We start from the raw sequence: 9,106 nt of genomic DNA, 5'->3' as shown, positions 1-9,106 counted from the left end.
ACCCCCGCGAGGAGGCATCCGGGTGCATCGTGCCACCCAACCCCAAAGGTCCCTGGGACATCCTGGGCGCGTGCTGTAGAAAATGCCCATGGCCTTGCATTGCATCCGCAGGTGTCTCGCCCTCTGCACTTTTCCTTCCACACGAATAGACTTTTCAAAGCCGACTCGAAGAAGGGCAGAGAAAGAGTGGAACTGACCTGTGCAGAGCAAGGTTCCAGCCAAAGTTGGGGACCTCTTGGTGCCTAGGGGAGATCCAAATTCGGGCGCGTTGGCTCTTGGCGGTGCACCGCTCTCACTCCCCTTGCGCTGTGTGCCCCTTTTAATTAGCTTCTCTCCCTCTCCCTGTCCCTCTTCCTCGCCCTCTCTCCTTCCCTCTCCCGCTCCCACTCCCGGCCGCCTGGAGCTGCCTCCTCCTCTCCAGCGCTCCCCTCCTGCTGGGCGCCCAGGATCTGATAAGAGGAAAGGAAGGCCCGCCGGCGGCCAATTATAGAGCGGAAGGTGGCCGCGGGGGCGGAGGTTGGGGAGGTGGGAGGCAGGCCTAAATCCCAAACGCCCCCCACTTTATCGCCTCCTCCTCTCCCACGCCCGCCCTACAGGAGTTCCTCCGAGGAGCGAGTCCCGCGCTGCTCACCGGCCCCTCCTCCCAAACCTGGCGGGCACCCCAGGTGCGCGCTGTAGCTGGGCGTCTAGCGCGGGAAAAAGCCTCTTTTGCTCCTCCACCCCGACCGAGGCTAGCGTGAGGCTGCTAAACCGCGGTGGCTTTGGGAGGTCTGGAGCCCCCTGGTACGCAGGTGCTGTGTGCCCACTTCCCGGCTCCTCGAGACCTGCCTTGCCTTCCTGCGTCAAGGAGCCTGCGCTCCGGGGACCCATACCCGTCGTAAAAGGTTACGTTCCCTCCTCGCCCTTCCTTTTCCGAACAGTTCGGAACAAGGGCTATAAAACGCCAGAACAACGATGCTCAAACTTTGGTGGACAGAAGAATCATCTGGGGGTGTCGAAATGGACATTTTTCTAGGTTTAGAAAGACGAACGTCGGCAGTGGCCTGTGGTTGGAATTCCTAACCTGCAGGTTCCCACTCGTAGAGATACTGTTTCAACAGAGCAGAGCTGAGGCCGGGGACTCTGCATTCATCAAACACCCTGGTGGTAGGTGTGATCTATGCAGCCTACCCTCCGCGAGGCTCCACCCTGAGACGTGAAGCCCACCAGGAGAGCCAGAGCCCGGCGCCAGGTCTCTAGCGACTCTGCGCTGTCACCCTCTGGCCCCCTTTAGAAATTCACCATCGTTACCCATTTTTGAACCGTGCAAACAAACCTACCACGGCGTCCTTTACAATCAGCCTTGCTGTGTGTACACTAATGTTAGGGAGGAAGGCATAGAAACTGGGAATTTAGCAAGAACCCATTTGTGTGAGAAAATACTTTCTCGCCTTGGGAAAATGAAAAGAGGGTATTTTCACCACCGCTAAAGACCGGTGAAGGAGACAAGAGAAAGGGCAAGTGATACTCTTAAAAGTTCCCCGAACCTGCTTCCATCATGCCTAGCTGAGCGTCCAGAAAGAGGGGCTGTAACATTTGAAACCTTTCAGGGGGTCCTTCCGACATCCTAACTATCCCAATCGCTGTCAGCCACCTCCTCCGCTTTCCCCGAATCTGCATGCTGTTGCCATCCTCTTTCCCATGCTCTGAACTTCCCCGCTGGTCCTGCGGTTGGAGTGGAGAGGGCGGGTTCCAGCCCTCATCGCCGCCCTGCGTCCATTGGTCCCTTTCCAGATTGGCCTCAGCTCAGCCTCCGGGCGCGGACGAGCTAGGCGCCGCTTTGCTTCTGCGCTTCACTGACCGCGGTTCTCGCGGGTCAGCAGCCAGCGCAGCTTTGCAGGAGACAGGCTGAGCGCAAGGGCTCCAGATGCAGTACTGCAAGGGCGCGAGCGCCACCTGGTGTCTGCATCCGGGGTTTGGGAGAGGGCGGAAAGTGGAAAGACAGTCATCCACCCTAGATGAACGCGCAGGGACCGGAATTCCTGAAATGCAGTATTTATCCCTGGAGACAACTACCACTTTGGTTAGAGCTCCTTTCTTATGCCCCCGCCAAGCAAGTGCTTACTTAAATAATAAACCACTTATCTGATGAAATCTACTCTTATGTCCTTCATTTTTACCACGAGGTAGTTGGGTAACGTAAATTTAGTGTTTCTTGTAATTCCCTTCGGGGAGGTAGTGGCACCTTAGCACAAAGCTTTAGGCGAAGGGGATAAAAAATTACTTATGATGGAATTATAGAAAATTGGAAATAAGGAATTCTCTGATGATTTTAAAATGTGACATGTGTACAAAAATCCATATACAGCCAATAGAGAAGAATAATATTTGATAAAAATCTTATACAATAATGTATATTGATTTTGTAGTCATATAAAATGTTATTTTTAAAAATCGTAACTCATCCTTCCTTCATCTCTTTAACTTTTGACTTCTTGCATTTCACTTTCAATGTCGAGACTCTTCAGTTAATCTTGAATCTGAATGGCTGGTTTCAGTCAGTTTTCCACTGAGCTGCAGTTGTGTGTGAATTTCCAGCCCTTTCAAGGGAGTGTTTATTCAAAATTGATCTTAAGGTCAGTCCCCAGAGTCTAGTAGATTACTGAGAACTGAGTCCTTGAAACAAGACCAGAAGATCCCATTAATGGTCTCCTCCGTCAATCTAGGAGAAACTCTATCTGAACAAATATGCGAATTTCTGGGGCCTTTTCAAAGATGTCCAGAAATTCCAGCTTCCCACAGTAATTGAGTCCAGGACTCCACAACTCTTCCTAGACTCATCCTGAGTTTGTGACATGACCGTGATCTTGTTTCTCTCTTGATGTCTAAGAAGGGGTCATTAACTGTATCTCAGGGGATGGGCATGAGGATTAAATGACAGATGTCTTTATGGACCTAATTCACAAAAAATAAAAAAAGGTCTCTTTATCACCCAACTAGGTCTATCTCTCTTCTGTCCATTGCATTACACATGGCAGTTCTCTCTTCAGCAGCCCCTTCTGGAAAATTCTCCTTGCAATGTTTCTCAACAGAGGCCTTATTGACATTTTGGGTAGGACAGCATGACCACCACAGACATTGTAGAATGTTTATTATTCTTGACTCCATCACCAAATTCCAGTAACACCCTCCCCATTTCCTAGTCATTGTGAAAGCCAAAAATACCACCACTCAGATCCTCGTACACTCTGTAGAAACCATAGTTTCCAGCTTCATGGGTTATTTATGACTCCCCACAAGGAGTGAGGCTCAGAGAAGCAAAATATTTCACCAAAGTGACATTCCAACCCCTCTGTAACAGTCAGCTATGATTTTTTCCTCAGCCCAGCATTCCTCTCCCCCACTTCTTTTGGAAACAGAGCAACAACCGTGTCCCAAACCCCTGCTCCCATGTTCCCCTTCTCCATGTTGACTATCCCATTCCTGCTTTTGAGACTCCCAGGATTTGTCCTGCTCTTGCAACAGCACAACTGGTAACAGAGTGTTAACCCCCTGCACAGGCAGGGACCTTCAGGACCCTGCTCCCTAGTCAAGGGCTGATGTATGTTCTAATTGATTGATGTCCCTGCCATACCAGTTATTAAATATTTTTATCTCACCCTAGAGTAACAGAGCTCAGAGTTCTTTTTAAGAAATTGCCTCCACTCCATTGGATGTGGCTGTGGTGGGATTGTCGTTCAGGGTGCTCTGTTCTCCCCTAGCCAAGTGTGGGCATCGACTGTAAAACTAGGCCAACCAGATTCTCTCTCCCCCAAATGTGAGTTTAAAGTGGTAGGAGACAAGGACAGAAAAAAAGTGTTTGCTGAAGTTTTCCTCTCAATTCATCCTAGCAATGAGGCCTAAAATAACAATAAATAGCTCCTTATACCTAGACATAGCTCTAACATTCAGCAGATACACACAAGACAGCTCTACCAGTTGTTAAAATATTGAAATACTTCCATAGCAGTTGGTAAATAGCTGCCTCCCAAACCCTGAATGTCTTCTCCAACATCCCCTTCCTGGGACCACCACCCCACATCTCCCTTTGATCCAACAACTGAAGAGTTAATCCTGTGCTGTGGTCTGAATGTTTGTGTTCCCCAAAATTCTCATGTTGCAATCCTAACCCCCAAAGGTGATGGTATTAGGAGGTGGGGCATTGGGGAGTTGCTTAAGTCATAAGGGCGGAATCCTCATGAATGGGATTATGCTCTTATAAAAGGTGTCCTAGAGAGACCGTTAGCTCCTTCTGCCGTATGAGAATATGAGAAGTCTGGGACTCTGGAAGCAAGACTTCACCCAACCATGCTGGCACCCTGAGCTCAGACTCTCAGCTTCCAGAACAGTAAGAAATAAACTTCTGTTGTTTATAAGCCACCCAGTCTATGGTATTTTGTTACAGTAGCCCAAATGGAATGGACTAAGGCACCCTACATCAGCAGAGGCCCTCCGTCCCTCCTCAAGTGTGGCTACTGGCATCCCTTCCCACTGGGCTGTGACTGTGCCATCTTGTCATTCAATCTTTTTTTTTTTTTTAAAGATTTTATTTTTCCTTTTTCTCCTCAAAGCCCCCTGGTACATAGTTGTATATTCTAGTTGTGGGTCCTTCTAGTTGTGGCATGTGGGATGTCACCTCAGCATGGCTTGATGAGCGGTGCCATGTCCACGCCCAGGATCTGAACCTGCAAAACCCTGGGCCTCGGAAGCAGAGAGTGTGAACTTAACCATTCGGCCACGGGCCAGTCCCATTGTCATTCAATCTTGAACATCAGCCCAGAGCTCCAGAACATCTTTGGTTCCTGTCCTTCCTGAAGCTGTTGTCTCAGTTCTGTGAACTATCTCATTTTTGCCAAATCTGATTTGTTTTTCTGCTAACCGGAAAACCCCAACTGAGTCAATCTTCATGTTACCAATCCTGAAGCTGAGACAAAGGACATGAGAGAGCTTGTCCAAGCTTACCCAGAGGGTTAAGAGTAAAGTCAACACTAGAATTCAAATGTCTTAACTCCCAGGCCAGAGCTTTCCCCACTGGTGTGCACTGACTCCTTTCTAAACAATGCTAGCAGTACCTCCTATGCTTGCGTAGGGTTTTTACTTTACAGAATGCATTCAAGTAGATTGTCCTATTTAAATACATTGGCTCTGCAAGGTAAGAATCATTTCAGAGGTTAAAATCATATTGTCTTACTGTCCTTTGTGGTACTGGAGTCCCCCCTTCTCACAATCACCTTTCATGTTCTTGAAGCAGTGACGAAGGCATTCCTCATCTTCTCGGATCTATGGCCCAGATCAAAGTCAGGACTTTAAAAGCAGCCAAGTTTTTCCTGTGTGACAGCACCCTGTCAGTGTATGTGTGTTGCATAAAAGGTTCTATTCATAACATATTAGGGCTGGAGCAGGCCAAAGAGATTATATACGTGTGCTAACCCCTTCACTTGACAAATGAAGAAACAGGTTCAATGAATTAATATCCCCTGTCCAAATCCCCAGAAAGTCAGTGGCAGATATTGCTAGATTCAATATCATCCTACAATAAGCCAAGATTCTTTCCAATAATAATAATACCAGAAGAAGAACCTTTGTGGAGAGCCTTTTGGATACCAAACATTTGAGGAAAGCTCACATGGACTCTTTTAATTTTTTAAAATATTATTTTATTACAGTAATCCATACATGTAATTTTAAAATTCAAATAACACTAAAAGCTTGTTAAAAAATAGTCTTACTCACCAGAAGTAAGCATTTTTCACTCTTTTAGCATTTTTTTCTGACATGTTCAAATCCCCATATTTCTAAGTAACATGTATGTGCTACTATGTGATTACTAATCAGTTTTAAACATCACTTACATATTTCCTATTATGGTAGAAGAGGATGTAGATCTTTATGGTGCCATCCCCATGTCTCCCCTTTTTATCTTCCCAATAGAATGAGATTACAATTTTTGGTTAAATCCATATTGAGTGTTTCCATTCGTATGCTTTGCAAATATTATTCCTATAAAAGCATCATAACATTTATGATTATTTTCCCTATCTTCTTTTAGTTTTTCTTGATGTTAGGAGTTACCTTGCTTTTTCATTTGCTTCATTTTCTCTTTGTTTTTTGCTAATCTTTCCAACTGTTTCCAACAACGCTTCAGTACAACATTCCATGCGGTTACTTTAATCAGATAAAATTTTTTTCTTAAACATTTCTCCTTCTCTGGGCAGGTTTTCTTATAGATCTGCTGCTCAGTTCTCATCCTGGCCTTTGTTTTTCTATCCTACTTGGAATTCCCTCTGCCTTTCTCCAAGATTAGCTTTTCCTGTTTCCTGGATATCATATCTTCCTCTTTCTTAGCATATTCCCTTGTTTGGGTTGAGTACATCCTCCAGGGGTTTTCTCTGGTTAAAAAGATGGTTCAACAGCACAGGCATGGTGATGACAACTCTCAAAAGCTTGTCTCTTGAGTCATGCTCTTCACTCTGGGTGGCTGCCCTCTACGCCTGAAGCACAGTTGCTATTCTGGGGGTTCTCTCTATTTCTCTCCTGTGTTGGATATCCTGTTTTCAATTTTGCACATCTTCCTAGATCGAATTTTACTCCCTTGTTTTGATGAAGGACATCCTCTAGCGATATCTTAAGGTAGGTGTGTGGGGAGGCAGAGATATATTTTTGAGATTTTGTAGTTATTTACCCTCAAATTTCCTTACTAGTTAGGCTGTGCATAGAACTCTAGCTTAAAAATAATTTCGCTTCAAAATCTTGTAGGCATTGCTCCCCTTATTTCTTGCTTCCAGCAGTGCTGTTGTGATGAAGAAGCCATTCTGATTTTTGGTCCACTCCATCCCAGGCAGAACTTGCCTTTCCCTCCTTTGAGCTCTTGCAGTAATTATTGTCGGTTTTTGCCAAAAAAAAAAAAAATTCTGTATTACCTTGAGATACCTCTTCTATTGCTGTCAACTCTGGTTAATATTTAATATATTTCTTTCTTATCTGCCCAGGTAGAATGTATGCTTCCTAGGAGACAACATAATAGTGACTAACAGCGTGGATTCTAGCACAGAGTTCTGGCACAATTACTAACTTGTACAAGTTACTAATGTTGCTCCTGTTTCCTAATTTGCAAAATGGGAGTGGTAAAAGGGCCTCCCTTGTGGGCATGTTGTGAGTATTAAATGAATTAATTTGTCCAATCGATTTAATCCATAAAAGTTCTTAGAAGAGTGCCAGGCACCCAGTAAATTCTCACTGTTTGCTTATATTAATTGTGCCAGATGCTACTTCATACCCTCCACTCTTTTTACTCCATTCTTTTGTATAATGAGGTCCTCATACATACGTGTGCATTTAAAATTTACGCCTATGAAATTATATAGATAAAATATACCAGAAATAAACTCTACAAATATTTGCACAAAAATGAGTTCTAGATGTTCAGACAATAATGAGAGAAAGCTATGTTTTTTTTGGCTAACTTGTAATATGTACTTTTTTCTTGTCTCAATCAAACTGCACATGCAGTGTGGAAGCATGACTCTAATCGAATTCTAATATAATATTTGTACTTCTAGAAGCATTCAGGTTAATACAGCTTTGCAAAAGTCTATAATCTTGGGGCTGGCCCTGTGGCAGAGTGGTTAGGTTCGCGCGCTCCGCTGCAGGTGGCCCAGTGTTTCGTTGGTTTGAATCCTGGGCGTGGACATGGCACTGCTCATCAAGCCACGCTGAGGCAGCGTCCCACATGCCACAGCTAGAAGGACCCACAATGAAGAATATACAACTATGTACTGGGGGGCTTTGGGGAGAAAAAGGAAAAAAATAAAATCTTTAAAAAAAAAGTCTATAATCTTGTTCTGTATTCCTGCACCAAGTCCTTTCCCCTGAGAATTAGATTTGCCATTATTCAAACTGGAAAGATTGATGCGTTGTGAAGCATGTCAGTGGGGACAGACAGCAGCGTAGTGTCTTGCTTGTAGTAGGAATGTGAGAAATGCTTGTCAACTTAAATTTATTTCAGTGGGAATCAGAAGGGGTTTCCCAACTGGTTGAGGAAGTCTTTCTGGTTAGGTTCTTCCTGTGCAAAACTATCAATCACAAGGCTTCTTCAGAGAAGCAGATGGCTGGTATCAACTCCAACACCGAGCCTTACTCATAACAGGGGCTTGGTGTTTGTTACATCGAATTGAATGAAATTAATCAGTTATGCCTCCTTCATTTTTCCCATGTGGCTGTCATCAGTTTAAGTCATTCACCTAAATCCATATGTGTAGCACATGCTGGCTGTCTGACTAATAGGGCAGGTGACAGGAGCCTCAGGAGCCACGAGCTTATTTACATATTTATTCAATCAGCAAATACTTGTTCATGACCTATGACTTTCCAGGTGATATTCTACATATTGGGGATACGCAATAAACAAAAGAAGTTCTTGGAACTCATGGAGGGAGGGGGACAGAAAACACATAAGCCAATAAATACACGACATAATGCCATTGGTAGTGGTTAAGATTCAGTGCTTTCACCACCATGGCCTGGGTTTGTTTCCTGGTCAGGGAACCACACCACCTGTTTGTTGGTTGTCATACTGTGCTGGCTGCATGTTGCTGTGTGTGATTCTGAGAGCTTTGCCACTGGTATTTCAAATACCAGCAGGGCCACCCGTGGTGGACAGGTTTCAGCAGAGCTTCCAGACTAAGACAGACTAGGAAGAAGGAACTGGCCACCCAATTCCAAAAAAATTGGCCACGAAAACTCTATGAATAGCAGCAGAGCATTGTCTGATATAGCAGCAGAAGGTGAGAGGATGGCACAAAAAGACAGAGCAAGTTTCCACTCTGCTGTACACAAGGTCACAGGGAGTCAGAACTCCCTTGAGGGCACTAACGACATGTCACTGTTAAGTTCTGGAAAGAAGAATAAGACAAGTAGGTATAGATGGACAAAAGCTGCTCTTTTAGATGGGGAGGTCAGGGATGAGCCCCAAGAGAGGGCCTTTGAGCAGAGACTGAATGAAGGCAGGGAGCCAGCTGTGGAACGAACTGGAGGAAGGGCAGAGAGAACCAGGAAGGCAAAGTCTCTGAGGATGGAGGAACTTCAAGGA

General features: G+C 45.1%; 1 protein-coding gene across 2 annotated transcripts in view; it reads right to left on the bottom strand.

Annotated features, from left to right (window-relative positions):
• COL14A1 (collagen type XIV alpha 1 chain) overlaps window positions 1-793 on the bottom strand; it is a 218,905-nt gene extending 218,112 nt beyond the window's left edge. For both annotated transcript variants that reach the window (XM_014855292.3, XM_014855291.3), the window contains exon 1: window positions 198-793. The gene's annotated coding sequence lies outside the window, so the exon portion shown is untranslated. The remainder of the gene's footprint in view (window positions 1-197) is intronic.
• Window positions 794-9,106: the final 8,313 nt, after the last annotated feature.

Source organism: Equus asinus, chromosome 12 (assembly GCF_041296235.1).
Source record: "Equus asinus isolate D_3611 breed Donkey chromosome 12, EquAss-T2T_v2, whole genome shotgun sequence".
Taxonomy (NCBI): Eukaryota; Metazoa; Chordata; class Mammalia; order Perissodactyla; family Equidae; genus Equus; species Equus asinus.
The sequence above is the reverse complement of the archived record's forward strand: the minus strand, read 5'-3'. Positions and strand labels throughout refer to the sequence as shown.